This window comes from Neomonachus schauinslandi, chromosome 10 (assembly GCF_002201575.2).
Source record: "Neomonachus schauinslandi chromosome 10, ASM220157v2, whole genome shotgun sequence".
Lineage (NCBI taxonomy): Eukaryota > Metazoa > Chordata > Mammalia > Carnivora > Phocidae > Neomonachus > Neomonachus schauinslandi.
Genome location: NC_058412.1, coordinates 85,586,077 through 85,596,720, shown reverse-complemented (window position 1 = coordinate 85,596,720; position 10,644 = coordinate 85,586,077).

The window sequence follows — 10,644 nt, the reverse complement described above, 5'->3', positions numbered from 1 at the left end:
TAGATTTGGGGTGTATTTTGGTCTTTTAGGATAAAGTGCCTCCCAAAATTTTGAAGAAAGAAAAACTTATATATACAAAAATAAGGGTTGATATGATGAAAGGATGGAATATGACTGTAAAGATGGAAATTATAAAAAATTTTATAAAAGGAATTGATAAGAAGTTTTTTGAAAAAAGAAAGAAGAGGATTTAAAAAAAGAAGAAAGAAAAATAAAGGGAGAGGATGTGATCAGGCAGGGGAATAGAAAACATCATATACTAGAGATTTAGGGTATATTTTTATCTGTTAGAAGAAACTATCTCAAAATTTTAAAGAGAGAACAACTTATATATATAAGCCAAAAATACGGGTAACTACTATGAAGGGATAGAATATGACTCTAAAATTGAAAAATCAAAATGTTTTTTTTAAAAAAAGGGATTGATAAGATGTTGGTTGTAAAAGGGAAAAAGAAAAATTCAAAAAGAAAAAAAAAGAAAAAAAGACAGTTAAAAAAAAATTAACTTTGAAAGACTAAAGAATCATGGTAAAAAAGCCATGAATTCTATGTGCAGTATTCCCCTAGCGCTGGAGTTCTGCCGTTCTCATTGATCGGTAAACTTGGGCTTGGTTGGCTGTTCTCGCTGATCTTCTGGGGAGGGGCCTGTTGCCGTGGTTTCCAAATATCTCTGCTGGAGGCAGAATTGCCCCGCCCTTGCCCCCTCCCGGCTAAGTAATCTGCTTGGGTTTGCTCTCCGGGGCTTTTGTTCCCTGGGAGCTTTCCGTACAGCTTTGGAGGCAGAGAGTGAAAATGGCGGCCTCCCAATCTCTGCCCCGGAGGAGCCGACAACTCGGGGCCCGCTTCTCACTGAGCCCCCAGAGAAAAGCCCTCAGTCACTCCCGTCTCCCCAGTCTCCGCCTGCACTCCGTGCTCACCCGGCCTGTGACCGCGCGTTTCTATCTCTGGCACCCGACCCCGTGTGGAGTCTCCAAACCCAGCAGATCCCTGCGGTGCACTCCCGCGCGGCTCCTCCCAGGGGAGGAAGGTGAGTCTCCCTGGATCTGCTGCTTGTTGGGTCCCTGCTGGAGGAGCAGGGGCCCGACTGTGCCGTGGATCCCAGTTTATGGCCACCCCGAGCTGCGAGCCCGCGCCTGGGCTCCGCCTTTGCAGCCGGCTTCCCTGCTCTGTTACCTGGGAGCTCTGCCACACTCAGGCACCCCCGGTCTTTCTGTGACCCTGAGGATCCTGAGACCACACTGTCCCAGAGGGTTCCACCCCCTGCTTAGCCACCAGAGTGACGTCCCTCGGCAGAGCAGACTTCTAAAAGTTCCGATTTTGTGCTCTGCGGCTCTATCACTTGCCAGAAGCGGCTGACGGAGGCCCCTCCCCCACCATCTATCATCCCGAATATCTCCTCGGATTCACTTCTCCGCACGTCCTACCTTCCAGAAAGTGGTCGCTTTTCTGTTCAGAGAGTTGTTGCTATTCCTTTCTTCGATCTCCTGTTGGGATTGTAGGTGTTCAGAATGGTTGGATCCCTATCCAGCTGAATTCCTGAGAGGAGACGAAATCCAGGTCTCCTACTCCTCTGCCATCTTGCTCCGCCCCCTCCTGTAATATGGTTTATTAAATGAAATCAGAATGTTTCTAAAAAATATGAGCCCTCTGCTTCCTAATAAATATAGTTAGAAGTATTATCATTGCTTGATCTTTGATTTCTACTAGTACCCAATAAAATTGTTGCTTGGTGTCATAATGTTGAATAAATGATTCTATTTCCACCCCAGAAATAGTGTTAAGAGCCTCAGGGCCTTTTGGATGGCTAACCAAGCATACTATTTTTGTACTAGGTAATATCTGGAATGATACTTCTGACCTGTGATCTTATTAATATCTTCAGAGGAAAGATATCTGAGTTCCATAATTCTCTAAGCATCTGTAAGTTTTCTTTGTATAACAACTGGATTAATATGGACAAAATCATGTTTTTAGGGACTTGGATTGGCTTTGGCTCACATCTGTTCTCCTATAATAAAAACCAGAATGGAATATGTGTAAAGTTTTGTTTCCTCTGTACCCTTAATTAGCTGAAATATCTCTAGGAAGGGAACTACAAAGGGCAAAGGCAGGGAATCTTACTCTTTGCTTCCTCTCTATTCAATTCAATTTTTGACATATTTATAAGGATTTATAAATTAGGACACTTCCCTGGAATTATCTGAAGTCCCTTGTAAGATATGTCTGTAACCAACAATCTTTTTATATAGTCAAGAGGCCAGATAAGATAGCTTCCACATAAATGATGGATGAGTTCATGCTCTCATGGAAGTTATTCCTTCAGTGAAGAGGGAGAGATTAGTACACAGAATATGGTATCTTATAACCAGGTGCATTATGACAGTGATCTTTGATAAACAATGGCTTTTGCCTGTAAAATTAAAAGCATTCTCATTTTTTCTGTTATTTTAGCTCTAGATTTTGTAGACATGCCTAAATATGGTTTTAGAAACCATGAGAAAATTGTGCTCTTAGAATATTGGCAGAGTTGACATGCCCAAATATTGGGAAAATACATTTTTATAAAAACGGATGTGTGTATAGCTTCTACTTTTCTCATGGTCTAAAAAGGGCTTTTGTAGGTTTGCCACCTCTGTTCTGCTCGTCCAAGTACAGAGTAAAGATATAGGCCTCAGGAAGACCAAAAAAAAAAAAAAAAGGCTGAATCTTTCTCCATGAGGAAGAAAAAGCAGGAAAGAGTCAGAGAGAGAACATGGCCAGAAATTTTGGGAGAGAAAGAGAGAGAAGGGACAATAGGGTAGGACCGGGCACAGTGGGATTTTGAAGACTTATGTGGATAACTTTTGACTTCATGTGGAGTGGTGGAATTTTCCTGTGTCACCTCTTCAAGATGGCAAATTATATGAAAGTATATTAGACTTGAATTTGTATTTGCTGTGAATGGAACATATGACAAAGACTTCTCTTTCTGAATTGCTATCTTATAGTTCATCACTTTTCTACCACCTTAGCTATATTTTTTTTCATGAGGACAAAAGGTGACAGGAGTTTACTATATAGGTCAGATTATTTGTTGCTGTCCATATAGCATCATCTGTAACTATTTGAGTGGCAAGAGTGCGACTCTTCTGTTACATTTTTCAATCAAAATTGTGGGTAGGGAGGTTAATTTGCACTTTGTGGTATAGACAGTTTTTGTTTCAAGTTTAAGGGAAATGCAGACTTTGTTCAATAAAATGAATACATGCTAAATAGTAGGAACTTTGTAATATTTGGGTCAGCTGACTCAGGAGTTGGTGAGTATCCTTCACCAGTATGTTCCAAGGGGGACTGAAGGACCACTTGGAAGGAGGAAGTAGGCAAACATTACTTAGAGGTCCAGAAATTTTAATCGACTCTTTCAAGATTCCAGTGGATCTCTTTTCCTGGTAAAACTTGGAAAAGGAAAGCAAATGGAACCAACTACAGACCTACCATGGCACCTGCTTTCAGGGCCATGACTAACACTTATTGTCTCCCTTTTCTGCTAGACATCTTAAATTCCCTCCCTAACAAGACTGCTAGTGGTGACTCATGCAAACTTCATCCCTGAGGGGTCTAAGGGTGGGGCACCATGTCCCTTTTCAGGCATATTTGCCGAACTTGTCCATTTTTATTCTCTCAAGTAAGCAAGAGAATACCAAAAGGCATAGAGCAATCGCTTGGATGCTAAATGTATTCCTCCCTGGTCTCACTGGGTAAAAGCAGTTCTAGTTCTCTCTCATGATCAGCATCAATATCCCCATTAAAGTGGTAACTTTTCTTCTTGCCTTCTAGAGCCTTGGTAAATGAGCTCAAAGTGCCCAGGTGACGGTGGTAGCTTTTTTTTTTAAATTTTATTTTATTATGTTATGTTAGTCACCATACAACAGTGGTAGCTTTTAATGCAATGAGATTCTTGCTGATTTCATTGGCAGAAGTGATTCCCCTTTTGGGGTCAGGATTTCCAACTATGCAGAGCTCAGAGCTATAGGGATAGGTAGCACAAATTCCCCATTGGGTTACTAGGGGTGTTGGTTAGTAGGGTCAGTTCTGTTTCCCCATTCTTTGGTCCCAGACACATTTATTTTTCCTACTGAGCACACAGCCTCAGGAAAGTTCTTTAATCCAAGGTGTACACTGCATCCTAGAAGATGGCACTATATTATCATAAAGTCTTTCCTCTGAAGCAGTGTTTCAGTTGTACCTTCAGAAGGTTGTTACACTCTGACAGGCAGGCAGCTTCTAGGTCATATGTTGTAGAACACAACCAAAGAATCCCATGGACATAGGCCTACTTGCATACCTCCTTTGCTATAAAGTAAGTCCCTTGGTTTGATGTGAGGTTATAAGGGATCCTGTGTTGGAGGAACAGCAGTCTATCAACTCTTAGATGGAGATGTTGTCAAGAAAGTCAGCCCATTCCCAGAAAAAAAAAATATATATGTATTCTATTCTTGTCAGAATTAATTGCTTACTCTTCCAGAGTGGAAGAAACCCAATGAAATCAACTTGCCATCATGTGGTCTGTTGGTTTCCTCAAGGAATGATGTCACATCAAAACTCTGTTAGTCTCTGTTCCTGGTAGACTGGACACTTGGGCAGTGGTATCTAGATCAACTTGGTAAAAAGGAGCCTGTGTTGCCAGTCTCATCTATAGCCCCTATCCATGCCACCATAGCCACTTATTCATGTGGTCACCATGTCAGCACTTAAGTGGCCGATGACAAGGACTGTCTTGTGTACTTGGTTATTGGTGCCTCTTCCAGATGAGAAGCTTTTTGATGGGAGCACTTGCCTGAGGTACAGGATTTCTGGCAAAGACCCCTGGAGAGGGTGTGAACTCATTACTAGGATGGCCTTAGAAACATGAAAATGTTTTGGCCTTGCTCAGTGAAATTGAAATACCAGAACTGCCATATTAAATAGTAGAGGAAAGGATTAAAACATTCTGGGAAGTGGGCTTACTGGAGTAGAGTAAATACACAGTAGTGTTGGAAGTTCAGTGGTGCTTTCCTTTGCAGGCCAAAGCAGATGGTAGCAGGGTTCATTGATAGAAGTCAGAATGATAAGAGATAGGACCACAAAACAGTAGAGTCCTTGGGGTGCCTGGGTGGCTCAGTCAGTTAAGCATCTGCCTTTGGCTCAGGTCATGATCCCAGGGTCCTGAGATCAAGCCCCACATTGGGCTCCCTGCTCAGTGGTGAGTCTCCTTCCCCCCCCCCTTCCTCTGTGATCTCTCTCATTCTCACTCTCTCTCAAATAAATAAATAAAAATCTTAAAAACAAAACAAAACAAAACAGTAGAGTCCAAATGGAGGTACTCAATTATCAGGAGGCAGGAGACACAATTATTGTAATAGGCAACAAGATTGGGTGGTCATTAAGGATACCTCATTCATAAAAATTATGGCAATGGTATATGGCACACAGTGTTCCTGAACAGTGAATACTCTACAGATGAGAGATGAAGAAAATTATTTTTCTTTGCTTATAGAGGTGAGGAATGCAGCTGTCTCCTTGGAAGGATAATGGGCATGGGTCCTAATTCCAACCCTTTTAGTATTTAAAATCTCTCCAAAATTCAGAAAAACTCAAAATTTGGCTTTTATGACCCAGAGATTCTTCCAAGTTCTGAGCTTCATTTCTCTTGAAATGTAAATATGTAGTAAGAAAACACTCCAGTCTTCCTGACATCCTTGGGTGTAATCCAGAGCCCTACTGTGGGTATTCATTTGGTATAGGAGAAGTTTTGGTCATTTGGTATAGGAGAAGTCTTCTTATACTTTGGGTCAGAACAATTAACTAGAAAAATGGCCTCAGAGCTAATGCTCATGGTATTTAGAGTTGCAGAATGTTTGGGCTCTCACAGGAACACTGATAGAAGGGAAGTCTTATTCCCATTGTTCAATGCAGTTGTGTCAGATGTACAGATTTGCATAACCACTGCCACAATCAAGTTACAGAACAGGTCCATCACCACAATTTTCGCTTGCCATTTCCATAATGCTTCAGTTCACAGCAAATGAGGAATTTGAGATCCAGGAAATCTGATAATTTGAATAGTTCCAGGATAAGTAATGAAAGTATGTTTGGACTGATGTGGAGGAGAGATGTAGACTCATGTAGTTGTTAAATTCCAAGTCAGAGAGATCTCTAAAGATCATCGTTTATAGAAAATTACTTGGCACCAAGAAAGGTCAATTAGCTTATCTAAGATTAAACCATGAACGAAAGGTAACATCTCCTAACTCCTTGTTCAATTGGGGATGAAGGTAAGAAAGTAATAGGTCAGCAACGTGAAGGTAAGAAAATAAGAGGTCAGCAACATGAATTTTGAAAACTCGTTTCACTTCAGGCTTTATTGTTTAAAATTCTCTACATTTTTTCTTAAATTAGAAGGTAGAGTGAGCTAAAATTAATTTTAAGGCTTTTTCCTAACCATCTTTCTAAAAACAGTGATCTCAGAATTGTTTTGTAGATAATAGGCATAAAAACAATAGAAGACAGAATCAAATATGCATAAGGCTAAATAGTCAGATAGATGGTTTTTATTTTATATTATGTTTTAAAATCTTTAGTAGGAACTGGTTTACTGGAGCTTCATTCTCTCTGAAAAGTGAAATGTGGAAAATATTAAACATAGTGTTACTTAATAGAAATTTTATTCTAAAAACTAAAATGAAGTGAAAAGCAAGTTGTTATGAAATGGAAGCCTATGTGGGTTAGATTTTTTCTGAAGGCTAAATGTCAGCTCAACGTTGAGTAACAGAAAATAGATCATGTGGCATCCATTGTATCTATTCATGCTCTGTGAACACAAACAAACATGGTTGGGGCTGCAATTGCTTTGCATGCGTTCAATCCAGAGTGCTCCCTGAACTTAAGTCATAATTTATACTTTATGCCCATGGCCATCTGTGCTCAGGACATCTTAACCTATATAGAGTAATATGGTTTGCAATGCTTTCGTGATCTGATACTTCTAAATTTCATGTTAATTTCTATTGGTGTCCATCAGCACATTTCCACTCCCACCCCCAACATAAACATTTATGAACTTTGAAGGCCAGCTTCGAGTGGTTTTCAAAAAACGAAATTTGCTTTTTCAATCTATCATTTTTTTTACCTTTAAAAATTGATTGAGTCATGTGATGCTTTTACACGGGATGATCAAAAATACACAAAACAGCCAAACTAAAGAAACTTTTGATTGACTTTTCCAAACCTACAAATGGCCCATAGGCTTTCCATTTCTTACTCCAAACACAAAGTATTCTTGGTGGTGGTATTGCCCGAAAATTCCCACACAAATAATGAGATAAACTTTCCCATAGACTTCATCACTCCTTGTTAAGTTCATATTCATGCACGGACCACAACTGGGGTGCATGCAGAGCTGCACTAAAATTCTGTTACATTAGGTCCTTGAAAAACCAAATAAAGCAAATTTAACCTACATGTCAATGTACTTTAAAACATGTCTCTTCTTTCTTCACCCCTAATTTAGAATCCAGGCTTAAAACTAGTTGAATATGACAAGATTCACAGGCAAAATAACTTCCCAAATCGCTAGATGTGTTTTGTCCAATTCTCCCAGTTGGAGAGCCATGTTTATAGTTCCATATACACTTGTTAAGTGTGTTCTATCTACCACATACCCTTTAAGGTATCATATAATTTCAGCCTAGTAACAGACAAATGCAATTCTCATTTGGGAAACTGAGGCCCTAGAGGTTAAATGCCTTGACTGAGATTTTGACTGTTGAGATCCTCAGTCTGAGGCAGAGCGGCTGTTTGAAGCCGTATGTGTCTTACTCTGCATTTCCTTTCTTACCTACTGTTATGCTACAACCAGGCCAGAGGCCGGTGAGTCCGAGTCATTCTTGTGCTGTGGCTCACTCACTCTAGCTGTGTTTTGCAGCACCATCAGGAGGCCATTTTCAGTTATTCCTTTCATTAATATCCACTACTCTATCATTATTAGCCTTTTGGTTTTATCTGGTTTATGTTTTTAACTACTCCTAGTTCAAAAATTCATAAACCAACACAGCATTTTGACTTCAAAATACATAAGGTGGTGCTTATTTTAAATAGATAACCGTAGCTTTCCAACCAAAAACCAAAACAAAACTACCATATACTTCTTGATTATAAAGAACTTAAATACTAGGAGATGGCTGTTTTTACTGTTTTGGGGTTCTTCTTTGGGTGATTGGATAAAATATAAAGAAGTAATCATTTATCATCATCTTGTAACTCTTTGGACCTCTCTCAGAATATCTGCCTTAGAGGAGAATGTTAGTGATCATATTAAACTCTCTTAATACTAGGGTTAAAATGAAGAAAGCATACACAGGCTCCAATACACATTGTCTTTTCTAGCTCCTAATAATTTCCCCTGTAGTATAGATTTCTGATAAAGCAAAATACAGGCTCTTCAGAAATGTGTCCACGATGACAGACAAACTGGTATATTTCTTCCTGTAACTACTTATTCTTTCCTTCATTCATCCTTAAGCTCATTCTAGGCCCCTCCTCTCTATAGATCCAAAGGCACAAATGTTTATGATGAAGGTGTAAGAGGCCAAAGTTCTTCTGAGGATATATATAATTACACTTTTCAAGACTCTTGGAGAGAGTTAGTAAGAGATATAAAGTACATACCTAGAGCATAATGAGGACAGTTCTTCACTTAGTGATTGGTTGTGTATCCTAGATCAATAATTATCAGACACCTATTTGGTTTTTAAGATGCAGCTATCTTGATATGAATGGAATAGATATTCTGTCTACTGATTTGTTTGGCTCAAAGAAAGGCCTGTATGCAGTGGCAGAACTTCTTTTCCAGGAACAATAATTCATATTTTTTGAGATATGACATCATATATTGCCCTAAGATTTATGCAAGGTGCAATATTTCTGTTTTATATTTTTATATGTTCCAGCAGTGAGATGGTTTATTTCAATTCCATTGCATAGTTGTATCTGAGCACCACTTATATTTGTTTTAAGGGAGGGCCCCAAAAAGCCAAACCTAGACAATGATCTCCTGAATTGCACCAGCACAATTTAATACAATACCATTACATTGAAAACATTTACATGTATAGTTGCAAATCTACTTATTTTAAGCATAGTTTATATAATATCTTGACAGACAAAAATATATGTTTAGAACCATTATATGTATCTGTCTGTTCAGTAGCAAACTTACAATAAATTATACATTATGCCGGAGTAAATTTTCTCAAAGACTAAAAAGTCACACTTTATGTTTAAAATACCATGCCAATTCATTATTTCCAAATAAAAAAGCTAATAGCCATTACAGATTCACTTATTACAAGCTTACATTCATTTGACATTCACATAAAATTCATTACTTTTAACAGTAGCAACAAAGTTGAATTTTACACTGAGTGTTTGAAAGCTTGTTGACTTTTCAGTCCAGCTACAAGCTTGATGTTTTGGAAAATATGTGTGGGGGGAAAAAAAAGCACATTAAAATTACCCAAGAAACCATGTTATCATGTTACAATTATTGTAGAAGTATGAAAATAAAATATGTGTTTTATCCTAATACCTAGTTTTTAATATTTTGGACAAGATAAACCCTTCCCCCCTTATCTTTCTATTATTACAAAATGAATGGAATGGAAGAAATTTTCACTGTTAATATTTATTCTATTTCACTGGATTTAAATATGGTTATTGCACATATCTGAACATATTTGGACAACTGTTGCCCAGTAAAATAGTAAATTATAACATCTTCAAAGAGACTAAATCTCTGTTATATTTTATATGGGCGATATCGTCTATGGAAGCTGGCGCCTAAATAGGTTGAAACAAAAATTCAGGGTGATGGGGTGCATAAAAATAATTATTCAGGTAGTGTGCTGCAGAGCATGGAACATCTGAAGGAGCAGATGTACCAGGAACTGCGGTCCCCAACAATTAATCACTTTTCCATGCCAAATGTTTCCATCATTGTACTTTGTCCTTCGTGAGCTTCCTGCCCTGGGTTCTTTTCTCCATCCATGTCTGAGAATCTTGGGATTCCCACACCTACCGGTTCCAAAAATGTGCTCCTTCCAAGTACTCCACTGGGTACTAGGCATAAAGAAGATTCTGAGCAAATAGATGAGTGAAAAGAATTCTCTTTTCATTTAAGTATAGATGATGGTCTATAAAGATTTTGAACACAACATCATATTCTCTATCAAGTTTTGATAAAGCATTAAAATATGGGACATCACAACATATAAAATTATTTAATTCATATTTAAAAATTACCCTGTGAATTTAATTCATGTATAATAATAATAAATAGATGCATTAGTTGATGCTTTTAGATAATTAAAAATTTTTAAAAAAAGGAATTCTAGCTTCCTCAACACAACTTTTATACTTAATGTTGAACACTGAATTAACTTCATTTTGTCTATGAATTGCAAAACAAATGTTTTTGGACAATGTGCTTTAGTTTAAATAAGTCATATTGACTTTCCTTATTGGATCAAATGCTCAGATAATTTTTTAGCTCATCAATTCACTCTGTTTTTGTAGACACAGCTATGGTTATTTCTATAATGTGACTACTGGGAAAGCATTTAAAATTCT